General features: G+C 36.7%; 1 non-coding gene across 1 annotated transcript; it reads right to left on the bottom strand.

Moving 5' to 3' along the window:
• Positions 1-8861: 8861 nt before the first annotated feature.
• LOC141644710 (small nucleolar RNA R71) lies at positions 8862-8968 on the bottom strand. The gene has a single exon (XR_012544320.1). It is a non-coding gene; the product is annotated as a small nucleolar RNA R71 (small nucleolar RNA).
• Positions 8969-14132: the final 5164 nt, after the last annotated feature.

Here is a 14132-nt window from a genome sequence, read left to right as displayed (position 1 = left end):
CAAAACAACATCCAAACAAGGCAACAAAACTTCCAAGGAAAAATAAACAATATTCATTTTAAATTACCCTACACTCTCAAGTATTCTCTCAGGTTTCCCAGTTCAAAACTGAGAGGGCCATGGTACGAATTAAGGGTGCCTTCTTAATCGCACTAAGAGGGGCACCTCACAGTTTCTACCCGGGGTTCATTTTAATTAGACACATCTTAAGTTCATTAGCTTCATTTGTTTAAGCCTGGGGATCGTTTTGCTCTAATACCACTTTCTAACACCTCCATTTATTTAGGAGCCTTTAGCTAGACATTCCCAAATAAATAGGACTGTTACCATCTCGGTTCCCCGAGGTAGTAAATAACAAAGTACAACAAACCAAAGTACTTTAAATTAAAACTTTAGTGAATACATGTTTATTACAATGTAACCAACTAAATCTTAACATAAAATAATTACAACTCGCAGCAGAAATAAATAAAGTGATATAATTGTTCTATGTGATCTAGACTTCAACTATGGTCCAAGTCGAGCTCTCATCCCAATGCTCCCGAGTCAGCTAATCTATAGTACCTGTCAAATCTGCTCCCCATAAAACGGTTCACCACAGGTGTTCACGACTACACTGTCAACCACGAGGTTGAGTAGGAATAACTAACAACAGAAGATAACAATATGAATATGTATGATATGACTTAATAGAATCATTCAGCCGAGTCCACCACTCGCAACACTATTCATCCCGCCAATCCCTGGCCGGGGCAGCCTCAACCCGAAGGTGAGTAACCACACACTATATTACCATAAGGTAATGTCTGCCTCAACATATAGTTGATTAATATCCACCAGATGGCCTGCAGACCAATCTGAGGCCTGCCTCGAGTAAACACGATTTAAAAATCGTCTGCCAGAATAAATCTGAAATACGTCACCCGAAGGCTCTTGCCATGACGTCTACCAATATAACCTTAATAATAATCTACATCACCACGAAGGGATGTCTGCCAGTATTAAACTGAATTACCAATTCAATAACAGTAACTCTCCATCATAACTAATCCAACCAGCCTAAGGCTTAAATCCATCAAACATATACTCCAGCACAAAATGTCATACAATTAACCGATATTCAATAAAGCATTCAATTGAGTAGTTATCCTACCTCGAAAGCAAGCACTCCAATTACGCAATCCAATTAGTAGAAATCCAATATAAGCTTCTCAACAATACCGTCACCTAATCATAAAGAATTATTTACAATTACTAATTATTCACAACCAATATAATTGATTTAATCATCTTTAATTATATTACTTAAATTATTAATTATCCAATTACTTATATTAATTTACTCAATTATAATTTATTTTCATTAATTATTTTCCGTTATAAATTAATATGCAAACCCGTCTTATAAGAACCCGACTCGACCCAACTAACAAATCCCGGAACAAAATAATTTCCCACATAATTTTTGTGATAACACTTCCTCCCACACCCCGTTTACCCATGCTCACTCAACCCCCGAATATCCCCCATCCCATGGCCACACAGCCACCATTACCTCCCTTCCTCAACACCTACTTATTAACAACCCACAACCACGGTCCAGCCTGCCCTAACCACCACTACCGACACCTCCATACGCAGCTCCAATCTCATGCCCTAGCTGCTACTTCCACGGGAAACAAAACATTCGAAACCCACGCAACCTTATACAACTCACGGTTTCAGCCACCACGCACGACCACCACCTATCACTCCTCACAACCCACCATAACACCACCTCATAGCCACCAGACCTCGCTCTAGCAACCGCCATGTACGGACAGACTCGTCAAACCCCTCAACCCGCTACAACAAACAACAATAAAAACACATGACATACCCAACTCCACACGCCACCAGTGGCCACCACCGTGGTCCTCCTCTGACTCACGGTGGACCCATTAGTCACACCATCCCCATGGTCATGGTCAGGCTTACCCATACTCACCCGACAACCATAGTAGCAACCCGTCCCCGGTTTTCCCCTGTTTCACGGTAAACCAGCCACCACCTACGTAAACCACCATATCAGACCACCACGACACTACCACGGTGGTCGACTCCTCCCCTCATGATCAACCAACCCAGGTCTGACTCAATACCAGTCACAAACAAGGATTTATACCCGAGTAAACCCATACTACAACCCCCTTTAAACCACCCTCGAAAATACCCTTCAAACATCTGATTCCCGTCGGTGAACAGAGGTCAAATCAAGTCAACGGTGATCCTTAGTCATCCACGGTCACAACGGTACTTACGGCCTGATCTAAGGTGGTCTAGATTACAAGTTATAATATCGCAAAGTATATACATAAGACGGTCTGAGAATATTACCTTGAGACGATATAAGACGATAAATTCCTTGCTATCCCCTTTCTTATTCTCCCTCTCTCTTTATAAATTATTTTTCAGATTTGATGAATAATAAGGACCATTGTTTAAGGTTTCATCTATTTATATTGGTAGGCTAAGGTTATAAGGAACCAATTAGGAAATATAAAATATATTTATTTATTATTATTATTAGTAATTATCCGATCCCGACATTTAATCAACCAATTTACGCAACATATATAGTCGACCCAAGCCCTATAGCATATGACCCAACACCAATCCCGTCTTTTTTTATTATTTTATTTATTTAATTACCGTCTCATAACAAATATTATTATTATAAATACAATTACTATTATTATCATTATTATTACTATTGTTATTATTATTATCGTATTACTATTATTATTATAACATAATAATCATTCACTATTACCATATAAATTATCGTGTATTATTATTACCCAATTACCATTCCGACTCATTACTCTATTATTCTATTATTTTATTATACCATTCCGTCTTATTCACAATTATTAATTATAACCGTCATAATCAATTATTCGAATTACGTAAATTAGTTATATAAACTTCACTAAACTATGGGGTATTACAGTATTACCCCCTTAAAATGAACTTCGTCCCGAAGTTCGCCCATAACTACTACCACAATACTTATAAACATTCACATAACTAAGAGCCATCCAACTTATGATTACACAATTATCCATTTACGATTAACAATCACGCCAATCTCATCACAAGATGTCTCAACAGTAACTCAAAACATTCGTAGTATTACAAGTACTTACTATGTCCTTTTATGCCATATTATCAAAAAAAACTATCTTTCGGTTATTTTAAAAAGCACTTTTTATTTAATCGGTTAACTGATGGGTTTCGAATTTTCAGTTATCTTTTAAGCTCGTTTTTTAGGTTTCAGTTAATTTTTATAATGAAATCTGAGATATACTATATGAATAATGTGTATGACATTAATATACCACATAACTAGTTACATATTGTATTTTGAGTATGTAGCATCTACTATTTCGTAATGGTTAGATTACTTGGATATATGCTGGCGGTATATATGAAATTTTGTAGTAGATGAAATTAGGTGATACTACTAATGCGTGAGTCTAGAATCGATCAATTCATCATATGAATAACACTATGAGTGGTTCCATTGTTACACAAAAGTTTTGAGTTGGTTAAACAAAAATAGTAACATATATAGATTAGTGAAATGTTTTATCGCTACGCCAAATATGAGCATTAACAACATACAAAACACAACGGTTTATTGCATATAATAACGACATTAAGACTACTATTGTCAAACTTTGGCGGAAACCTAGGCGCGAAACTTATTCATCGTTTTTACAACGGTTGTTAGAATAACCGTTGTAAAAAGTGTGATAAACGACAACGGTTATTAAAAGAACCGTTGTAAATGACAAAAGACAAAGGTTGTTGGCATAACCGTTGTTAAAAGTGTGACAAAAACCAACGGTTATGCAAGAACCGGTTTTAAAAGTGTGACAAAAGACCACGGTTATGCAAGAACCGTTGTAAAAGTGTAACAAAAGACAACGATTATGTATGAACCGTTGTCAAAAGTGTGATATAAGACAATGGTTATGCAAGAACCGTTGTAAAACATGTGAGAAAAGATAACGATTATTAAAAAAACTCTTGTAAATGATAAAAGACAACGGTTATTTAAGAACCCTTGTAAAAAGTGTGACAAACGACAACGGTTATTAGAAGAACCGTTGTAATATTTCACCCTCATATATATATATATATATATATATATATATATATATATATATATATATATATATATATATATATATATATATATAAATATATATATATATATATATATATATATATATACTTATTAAAACCCTTTCAACTCAACTATTCCTAATAACCCTTGAACACAAACCCTCTTTCTCGCAACCCCTCCCTCTCGCCGCCATTGTCGGGTAAATTTTACTTAAATTTTACATCATAAACCATCGCCTCTTTTCCCGCAATCTCGCCCTTTTATAAACTATTTTTCCATTTATTTTCAATAAATCTTGTTCTTGAAGATTTAATTGGGTGAATCAAGTATAAATTTGTTTAGGAAAAGGTAGCAACCACTACAAGGTATATTTATTTTATAAGTAAGCGCAACTCGTATATATATATATATATATATATATATATATATATATATATATATATATATATATATATATATATATATATATATATATATATATATTAGGATCAAGAGAGTCCACCTACCTTACATGAGTCCATAAGTCCTATTCTTATCCCTTAGATTGTAACAAGATCAAGGACTAAGATTAAATATAAAAATAAAGAGGCTATATAAAACACACCAAAACCTAATTTCTATTCATTTCACTGCCTCCCACTTCTCTCCCTTCCTCCCTTTTTCTCTCTCCTCCTCTCTCATCCCTCACTCACCAACCAACCCTAAACACTACCCAACCACCCTACCACCACCATAACACCTCCGTTCTCCATTTCCGCCGACAACAACAGCCAGACACCGACCCATGAGCCACCCCCTCTCCTCATCTGAGCTGCTGCCTCCACTGCCAATACCACGCCGACGTCGCCCCTTCCCCTCACACCCCTGATCTACTAAAGCCGTCACCCACAACCACCAACAAAAGAACCGGCCACTTTAACTATCTCGTCCTTTTTTCCCCTCAGATCTACCGCCGCCATGGTCTCCCTTTGCCGCCTCCCTCCTGTCCACCTCAGCCGCGTCGCGCAGCCTCTTGTTTTCTTTCTTTTTTCCACTGCTGTTATTGGTGGTTATGTCGTGGGGGTGGTGGGTCAGGCCGCCGCCTTGTAGTCTCTTTTTTTTTTCAGATTTGGTGGTTGTGGTTTAATGGTGTCGTAGTGGGCGGTGGTTAATGGTGGTGGCCGTGGATGTGGGTGTGGGTGTGAGTTAGGTGGTGGTTGTTTTAATTTTTTTTCAGATTTGGTTTACTTTTTTTTCCTTTGATTTTTCCTTTATTTGTGGTGGTGGCGGATCTGGGGTGGTGTCGTGCAGACGTTGAAGGCGTGTGGGGTGGTGGTGCTCGTGTTGGTGGTTGTGGTTTGCGGTGTCTATAACGGTGGATGGATTAAAGTCAAACAAATTGTTTTTATTAAAATTATATAATATAATATAATATATATATATATATATATATATATATATATATATATATATATATATATATATATATGAACACTCGTATTCCATTAAAGTTTCACTCGTGTATCATTAAAGTTATAATCGTAAATTAGAGAAAATACAAATTTATAAAATATAATTAAAAGGCTACCCTAAAATGACAAACAAATGCCACATAGACAAAGCCACGTAGGATCCAAAAAGCCACCTAGATTAAAATTTAATGTGACGTGGCATATTTAAATGTGATGTTGCATATTTTTAATGTGACATGACGAATTATTGTCACATGATTATCAATTTATTATTACATGAGATTAATTTAAATTATTTATCTATAAATTAATTTAATTCACTTATATCTATAATATTAAAGCATATTATCATTATTCTTAAATTAATTTTGTATATTAAATATATTATCTTCCAAAATTTATATAACCCTTACAAATTTACATCAAATTTCATAATTTATAATTAATATTGACATTTTAATTGAAATTTTTGTAATAAAACATGTTAATAAATTTTATAATTTATAATTAAAATTAAAAATTTTATAATAAAATATATTAAGAAATTAATTAAACCTCTTCATATTACTAAACACACACCATTATTAACATTTTCCTATTTAATTCATTGTTTTTAAATATTTTGTAATAAAACCTGTTAATAAATTAATTAGTTCTCTTCATATTACTGAACACCCACCATTATTAAGATTTTCCTATTTAATTTATTTTTTTTAATTAAAAATGGTAATAAATTGATTAAAATTCTTTATAATACTTAACACACACAATTGATTAAAAGTTTTCCTATTTAATTAATTTTTGTAATATAATATGTTAATAATTTTATTAAAACTGCTTATATTACTCAACACCCATAATTTTCATTAATATTTTGTTAATTTAATTCATCTCTTGAGGTCCTCGGCAATCAATTATCTAATTTAATAATACCACAAAATAAATTAAAAATTAAACAAAAATATGGGAATTTATGGTTGTGTAATGACTATAAAACCTACAATACCTTTCATAGTTTCTATTCACTTTATTTATTTAAAATATGCCCATTTGTCATGAGTTTCTAAGTTATGGATTGTATTTTATGGTTTAATTTATTTATTTGATTATATTGAGTATATTGAGTATATTGAGTATTGTTATTGTTGTTGTTGTTGTTGTTGTTGTTGTTGTTGTTGTTGTTGTTGTTGTTGTTGTTGTTGTTGTTGTTGTTGTTGTTGTTGTTGTGTCCAATAAAGTATATTTTAATTTGTTATGTTGTTGGTTTTATGAATCGTTTGCTTTATATTTGAATTCATGTTTCCAGTTGGTTTAATTTAAGTGACTTACATGTGACAATGTTTTGATTCGTTTGTCAAGTTTTTGCCAGGTTGATGTTTTATTTTTTGGTCAATGTATTTTTTATATAACTTTAAAGCACCATGAAACGTATGTGAATGCAGATAAGGCAAACCATCACGTGGGTAATCTGAAGAGGGAAGAAATACAAAAGGTACGAAACTGGGATAAAATTAAAGGTAAAAAAACGTAACGTGGAAACTGATAAGTAATGGATGATTGTTGATCTCAAAATAGAAGTCTTATAATATTTCTTTTAATTTGTTATTAAACGTATATTGTGGTGTAATTTTACTATTATACTTTCCCGATCAACCTATTTGAATTTGTATTTTTGTATTCACGAGTATAATCATCGCTAACATATATTTTTCTTTTTCATTTTATATGAACTATTATCAAGCCATGTAATAAAAGGAAGCGAAAGTGAACCTTCGGGTAAATATTAAATAGTATGATTTCTAAATTCTACTTCGTACGTTTTTAAGTTTGTGTTTTTTTTGTCAAAAGAGGAATAATTCATAAAACTTACTCTCATAATTTCCTAAAAAAAAAAAATCTACTCTCATAATTAATGGTAAATAAATAAGTAAAAACAGTTGAATGAAGAATCTTTAAAATTTCACAATTTACTTTTTGAACCATCATGACAATAATTATTCATTTTACTTATGTCATTTCCTCTTGATGTGACCATAATTAGCGCATATTTAGTCCCCGAATTAGCCTTGTTCCCATGCTTTTAGTGCATATTTGGGTCATTTATTGTCTTTAGTTCTTTGTTTTGCATATTCTTTGAGGTTTTGTGTCCTTGGTAGGAAAGGAGTGCAAACCTTGCATTTTCATGGCAAAATGAGACTAAATTGATTGAATCCAATGACCAAGCATCAAGGAGAGACAAGATTAGAAGACCTTTGTACATATTATAGTAGTTGGGCAATGATGAGGAAAGATCCTTGCATCCCCAAGGAAATCCCCAAGGATTTTATGAAGAAAAGGGAAGAAAAGAAGAAGAAAGTACGCTGTATGACAATCCGCCCGTCTTCCCCTAAAGACGCCCCTCCCCAGGACCACAATCCGTGCGTCTTCCATCAAAGACGCCCGGGCAGCAGCATCCAGAAGACGCCCGTCTTCTCCCAAAGACGCCCGGGCAGAGACACAGGAATCCGGCAATGATTGATGAGGAAAGATCCGTTGCCGGGGACGGTGTTATCTTGATTTAGATTTTCTTATATTGTTATTAGTTGTGTCTTTCTTTGCCTTGAGGAAATAAAACTCCTCAAGGTTTGTTCTAACTATTTTCGAGTTGTTTGATATTTTGCATGTCTAGAAGGTCACAAGGTAATTTGTTACCTTTTGATCGTGAAATTGAAAGAACTTTGACAACCAATAGAAGACTTGCTAGGAGAAATTTGAGAGGTATTAGTGAGGTTGTAGATATTCAACCAACTATTGAGTTCATCAACCCTTTTGCAAGAGAAGGTGAGGAGAACCCAACACAAAATACAACACAAAATCAACCCACAATGCCTAAGTTTTCATCACATTCCGTACCCACCGAGGAGAACCTACCCAATGGTACTCCCACACCACAACATTTGACCGGAAATTTCATTGCTAAATCCGCATTTATCCAATTAGTCGAAAGGAGCCAATTTGGGGGGATGCCTAGTGAAGACCCTCACTCTCATATGGAGACCTTTTGTGACTATTGTGATGCAATTTCTCAAACCGGTGTAACTCAAGACCAAATTTGATGGGTCTTATTTCCTTTTTCTCTAATTGGCACCGCGAAACAATGGTTGAAGGGCCTTAATAAGGCCACTCTCGGAATTGATTCTTGGAAAAAGTTGGCTCTAGCTTTCTACAAAAAATTCTACCCACCGGAAAAGACTAACATGCTAAGAGCTCAAATTACGGGTTTTAAGCAAAGGGATGAAGAATCATTGTATGAAGCTTGGGATCGGTTCAAAGGAATTTGTCGCTCATGTCCTCACCATGGACTTAGCGAGTGGTTCTTGGTACAACAATTTTGGAACGGTCTATATGAAGATTCAAGGAACATTCTCAACATGGGATCAAATGGAATGTTCACCGAAGTTGATGACAATCAAACTTGGAATAAAATTGAGGAAATGGCGATCCATAACTCACAATATAGTAGACCTCGCAAGGCTACTAGAGGAGGAAAGCATGAAGTGGACTCCGTTACTCAATTGGGTGCTCAACTTAGTGCTCACATTGATACAATCAACTTGAAGTTTGAAAAAGTTATGGCTAGACTTGAAGAAGCCTCGAAATCACCAAAGCATCAGGTTAATGCCATGACGGCATTCTCATCAATCCCAAGTGGGATTGTGAGAATTGTGGAACTTTGGGACATGACTCAAGTGAATGTAGGGGAACAAATGAACAAGTGAATGCTTTCCAAGCATACAAGAGTGGTACCCCTTATTCTAACTATTACAATGAAAACACCAAATTCCATCCAAATCTCTCATACAAAAGCCAAAATGTTCAAAACCCTCAAACAACATACACCCCACCTCCCATGAGAAACCAAAATCAAAGACCCTTTTACAACCAAAACCAAGGTTACCAAAATCAAAATCCATACAATCAACAAAATGGCCAAGGTTTTGATGTTCAAAAAGCGGTCCTTCAAATGCAAAAGAATCAACAAGAATTTTTCACTCAAATGCAAAAAGATAGTCAAGCAAAGGAAACCACCATCAACAACATCCTAGCTCACACCAAAATGTTGGAAACCCAATTAACTCAACTAGCATTTTCAAGCTCACAAAGACAAAAGGGGCAATTACCACCTCAAAGTAATCCCCCAAGACATGAAACGGTTAGTGCCATTCACTTGAGAAGTGGTACAAGGTATGAAGCACCGAAGAAGCAAGTTGTGGATGAAGTTGTGGAAGCTAGTGATAAGGAAGAAATTGTGCAAAACTCCAAAGATGGAGAATCATCAAAAGAAGAAATTTCAAAGAAAAATGAAGACAAGGTCAAGGAGAAGGAGCCCATTGTGATTAGACTTCCTTTTCCAAGTCGTCAAGCCAAGCCCAAATTTGATGACCAACTTGGAAAGTTTATGGAAATTGTGAAGAATTTAGAAGTCTCAATTCCTTTCACGGAATTAATCAATCATGTGCCGGCCTATGCGAAATACATGAAAGACATCCTCACAAAGAAGAAATCGATCCGGAAGCTTGAGACTATCGCCTTCACTAAGGTGAGTAGTGCAATACTTCAAGGGAGTTCACCTCCAAAACTCAAGGATCCGGGAAGCTTCTCAATACCGTGTACCATTGGCGACACCACGATCAACAAAGCCTTATGTGATCTAGGGACTAGTGTGAGTGTTATGCCGTACTCGGTGAGTAAAAGGTTGGGGATGGGAGAGCTTAAATGCACCAATATCACACTCCAAATGGCCGATAGATCGACGAAAACACCATTAGGGATATGGGAAGATGTTCCCGTACGAATTGGGAAATTTTTCATCCCGGTGGACTTTGTCATTGTTGATATGGAAGAAGATTACAACATTCCAATCATTCTAGGAAGACCTTTCGTACACACCGCGGGTGCGGTGATTGATGTGAAACATGGAGGGCTCACTCTAGAAGTGGGAGATGAGAGTATAACTTTCAATCTTGACAAGACTATGAGAGCTCCCCGTTTACATGAACCATGTTTTATGATCGATCATTATAGCCGGAAGGATGATAGGAAGAAGTCGGAACTCCAATGGAAGAAGAAAATTGAAGATGCTCCATTCAAAGAGCAAGTGAATTGTAACAAAGAGAGCTTGCAAAGCTCACCAAAGTCAAGCAATGAAGAAGATGGCCTCATTGGCCAAAACAAGATAATGGGAGAGTTATCTCTATCAACTCAAGAGATCTTTAGTGATCAAGTAGATGAAGTTTGTGGTCTTTGGGACGATGAGTTTGAAGGGATTTTCAATCCCTACATTGATAATGTTATCGATCAAGACCGACAACAAGGGCAAAGATCTATTGAAGAACTCTATCACGATAATGAACAAGCTTTTGATTACTTTTTCAAGGTGTTGAGCAACATCAACAACACATTGGACATGCCCCCTTGACATCTCATCAAGAATGAGAGTTTGGTGGAGTCCTCCCTAAACCACCATTTGTAAATATTTCTAACTCCCTAACTCGCATTTTAATTCTTAATTTGCATTTTTGTCATTTTTGGATTTTTTTTTTATACTTTGATCAAGATAATTATCATGTTTGAGAGAAGTGAGGGAGGGACTAATAATTTCAATTGATGTGTAGTGCTTTAGCTTAGTGTGGGGATAGCAATTGCCTAGGCTATTCATGCCTTAGTAGTGCCCCCACAATGAAGAACACGAGATTTTGAAGAATGAAAAATGACAAGGGATATGCAAGGTACACGGATGGAACTGAATCCGGGTAAAAGGGGTAGAACCCGAGCGGTTTCAAGAGAATCCGCCCGTCTTCAGACAATCCGGGCATATTGGGCAGAAGACGCCCGTCCTTCTGAGCTGAATTTTTGAAATTTTTTTACTGTTAACGAATCCGGGCGTCCTGCAGTAGAATCCGCCCGTCTTCATAAAGACGCCCGTCCTGAAAGAGAAGACGCCCGTCTTTTGGCTGAGAAAAAACAAGAAAAATCCTTGGAAAGGAATCCGTCCGTCTTCTCTCAAAGACGCCCGTCCCGCATTTTCATATCCGCCCGTCTTTGCTAGAATCCGCCCGTCTTTAGGCGAGAATTTCCCAACCCAGAACAGGCAGAATCCGGGCGTCCCGAAGGAAAGCCGCCCGTCTTCCCCCTGCATTTCAAATTTTTCAGGTTTATTATAAATCCCATCCCACATTCATTTCCTCATTCCTTCATTCAAAACACTACCCATAAACCCCATAACTCCAAAACCCTCATCCTCTCCATTACAAAAACAAGATTCCTCAACAACATTCACCAAAATCAAATCAAAACATCCTTTTAACAACAAATTAATTACTCCTCTTTCAACAACAATCAAAACCAAGCACAAAATCTTCAACCTTTGAGTCGATTTTTGAATTCATAAAGTCAAAGCCTTTCATCTTTAAATCAATTTGGGTGCACTAGAAATTGAAGATTTTTCACTCTTTTCTTGGTTTATTCATCAATGGCAAAGACAAAGGGAGCAACAAAAGCAACAAAGGCAAAGGCACCAAAGGCAAAGGCACTCTCATCAAGACAAAAGAGTCTTCAAGCAAAGAAAGCATTGGCTATGGTGGTAGCTAGCCCAAACTTGGAGGTGCAACAACAACAACCTCCCATGTAAGCAACAACATCTACCACTCCGTAAATTGCTCAACTTTTGAATTATCCGGAGGTAATTTTCATTTCCAAATCCCATAGGGACACTTTTGCCAAGTTTGCTAGTAAATCATTTCTATCCACCAAGTTTATTTGTGAAGATGCCTTAGATAATTTGGGTGTCCTTGAGCAAACTAGAGCCTTCTTTAAAGCCATGGGGTTGGAGAAATTGTTTACAACAAAAGAATTGACATACCCCTCACTTACCTTAGAATTTTTGAGTTCTTTGAAAGTTAACAAGGTTGAGACTATGAAAACCATCGAGTTTCGCCTAGCTAATGTTAGTAGGCGCATCTCCTTTGAGGAAATGGGTAAAGCTTTGGGTTTTAGTGATTCACCGAGTTATTTCAAGAATGTTGGCAAATATGACCCCGGCCCTCTTTGGGAGGCGATTTCCGGAAGGAAATTTGAGAACTTCCATGCTAGTCGCACTCTATTAGTCCACCATCCGGGCATTAGAGTGTGGCACAAGGTTGTAGGGAACACCATCATTGCAAGAAAAGACACCAACCATTTCACCAAACTCGATTTTGTTCTTATTGAGTCGGCCTTGAACATTGGAAGGGAATTCACCAAGCCTTTCAACTCTCTAAGGCTTTTGATGGATAGATGGCTAAACGTTGATTGTATGAAACAAGGTACTACCGTCATTGTGAATGGAGGTCTAGTCACTCTTTTGGCTAAATACTTTGATCCTAACTTCAACAAGGATAGCAAGTATGAGGCAAAGAAGGGTGGTCATCTCATTGATATTGATACTATGATAAACAAGTACAAGTGGGTCTCTCATAACCCTCTTGACACCAAGTATGGGTGGCTCACTAGTGAGGCTAGATCTTTTACTTTGCCTTCGAAGATTTGTCGTTTAAGTGTCCACCGGACCAACTATCTCCTTCCCCTTTCAAAAGAGGCCGAATACATTATCCGACAACAAAAGGGTGAAATTGTAATGCCCTCCTCTTCCATTGTCACACCACCCTATCTTTTCAAGTACCAAGAGTTCAAGCCCGAAGGTCTTGAAGCAAGCAAAGATTATATGACTCTTCTTATGCAAGAGATGCACAAGCAACCCTTCAAGGACCGGGAAGATGCTTACTTAGCCCAATATCCACCCCTCCTTCACTTAGCTAGGCAAGGACTACTTGACCCTTCATGTCCTTTGCCTAGTTGGGCGGATAGGGAAGTCTTCTTTCCGAGTGCATCTAGGGGTGAGTTTCCGGGTGATAATGAGGTTGTCGGTGATGAAGAGGTTGATAATAACATTGATGAAGAATCTAGTGAAGAAGGAGAAGAGGATGATGAGTAAGGTGAACAACAAAGTGAAGAGGGAAGTGGTGATAAGTCCACTTCTAGTGAGGAAGATGATGATAGTGATGATATGATGGAAGATTAGCAAGCTTTGGAGGCTCCTACCCTCTTGAGGTTTGTCTACTTCTCTCTTTGTTGTATTTTATTAATCTTGATCATTGTTGGAGTAGTCCTAGCACCATAAAGGACTAACACCTCGGCCCCATTGAGGTGTTCTCATTTTATTGCTCCCACCTTTTAAAAATCCAAAATGACAAATTTAGTTTCATGCATTGCATAGTGTGTGCATGAACTACACCCAACCTTAGGACATTAGCAATAATGTCTAACTCGGTTTGGGGAAGTACATACATACACAACGGAAGGTAATCTAAATTATCCTCTCCGTCATAAACAAAAACCATGCATCATGTAGTGTAGATTAGTGTAGCTTGCATTTAGTGTAGAAATCATGCATCATGTTTGCATAATTTCCCATCATTTTGGCCATTGAG

This window comes from Silene latifolia, chromosome 2, assembly GCF_048544455.1.
Source record: "Silene latifolia isolate original U9 population chromosome 2, ASM4854445v1, whole genome shotgun sequence".
NCBI lineage: Eukaryota > Viridiplantae > Streptophyta > Magnoliopsida > Caryophyllales > Caryophyllaceae > Silene > Silene latifolia.
The sequence above is the reverse complement of the archived record's forward strand: the minus strand, read 5'-3'. Positions and strand labels throughout refer to the sequence as shown.